Source organism: Elephantulus edwardii, unplaced genomic scaffold (assembly GCF_000299155.1).
Source record: "Elephantulus edwardii isolate Elephantulus edwardi_28Jun2011 unplaced genomic scaffold, EleEdw1.0 scaffold00473, whole genome shotgun sequence".
NCBI classification, from domain to species: Eukaryota; Metazoa; Chordata; class Mammalia; order Macroscelidea; family Macroscelididae; genus Elephantulus; species Elephantulus edwardii.
Window position 1 is genome coordinate 422,511 of NW_006400223.1, and position 1,604 is coordinate 424,114.

A 1,604-nucleotide genomic window follows, 5' to 3' on the forward strand; every position below is an offset into this window, starting at 1 on the left:
AAAGAAAAGATTCTTTCATTGTTTTACAAACCCTCCCCCAGGTCCACTCCACCATGTAGTCATCACTCTAGACTCCTGACATGACAGAAATACCTAGTCACATATCTCTTTTAAACAGTTTTCTCCATCCTCTGTTTCAGTGCAGTATACATTATTGAACCCATCTTACTCAGTGTCTCCCCAACCCCAAGGTCAGTCCCATTCTACAACAGTGGCACCATGTAATATTTGTCCTTTTGTGACTGGGATATTTCTACTCAGCATAATGTTCTCCAGAGTCAACCATTTTGAATAATATTGCATGAGTTCCTTGTTTTTCAATGCAGCATTGTATTCCATTGTGCGAATATACCACAGTTTCTCTATCCATTCGTTTGGTTTGTTTTTGTTTTTGGTTTTTTTTTAAAGTGAATATTTTTAATGAGCATGTTTCAGTTCAGGTAAGGAATAAACAAGTATCAGTTCAGAATTCCTGGAATGCATCCAATTACCAATTGACCATTAACATTCATTTCCAGTTATGACCCATTGGCTGTCAGAGATATTAAAAATATATGCTATAAAATCAGTTTTATGCCAGTGTCCATTATCTCTAAAGAAAAATCTTGTTTTATATTAGAAATTATTGAGCCAAATGAGTACTAATTAAAACAAAGACAATACAACTAAAATTGGGAGGATGTATGCTCTAATTATATGGCAAGTACACAGAATATTTCATCTTCATAAGAGAAGAATCATTTTTCCAGTAGTCCCACCACCATGAATGATATTTTCATGAGCTTGTGCCACTTTTCCCAGTGGATACTGAGAGCCTATCACAGGGTTCAACCAACCAATTTCCATTCCAGCTTGAAGGGCTGCTGCGCACTGTTGAAACTCCTTCTTGGTCGATGAATAGAGGGAAACTCCAATTATACTAGATTCCTTTGCCATGGTGTCCTGTGGGTTTATCTCAATAGGACCTCTGCTGCCAGCAATTATTACTCGTCCTCCATATGATAGAAGTTTCAAACCGTTACTAAGATTTACATTAGATAGCATTTCAATAATCACATTAATTCCTTTATAGCCAACAGAATTCTTAATTTTATCAATATAGTTGACATCTCTATGATTAAATACTTCATGGGCTCCATTTTGCAAAACAGTGTTTTTACCTTCCTCACTACCAGCTGTGCCCAAAACCTTTAAGCCATAAGCTCTAGCAATTTGACATGTTGCAAGTCCAACCCCTCTACTAGCCCCATGAACCAGAACAGTTTCTCCAGCTTTTGCACGGGCACGGAGGAGCAGAGCTCGATAAGCAGTAAAGTAGGGGATACCAATGGCACCTCCTTGTTTAAAGTCTAGTTTTTCTGGCAGTGAGTAAACTGTATCATCTGCAGCAACAGCATACTCTGCGTAGCCCCCAGAGACTGTGCTGGTAGTAAAAACTCTGTCACCTTTTTGAAAGTAGAGACATTATTTCCAACAGCTTCTATTATGCCAGACACATCTGAGCCAGGAGTATAGGGCAAATTTGGTTTCCTACTGTAAGTGCCAGACCGAATATATGTCTCCACTGGATTTATACCACATGCGTGGACTTTGATCAGAACCTG

The 1,604-nt window shown here is 38.6% G+C and overlaps 1 protein-coding gene and 1 pseudogene across 1 annotated transcript in view; one reads left to right on the forward strand and one right to left on the reverse strand.

Annotated features, from left to right (window-relative positions):
- The window catches only part of MTMR10 (myotubularin related protein 10), a 94,049-nt gene that overhangs the window by 80,577 nt on the left and 11,868 nt on the right, over positions 1–1,604 (forward strand). The gene's annotated exons all lie outside the window — the stretch shown is intronic.
- LOC102847469 overlaps positions 724–1,604 on the reverse strand; it is a 1,711-nt pseudogene continuing 830 nt past the window's right edge.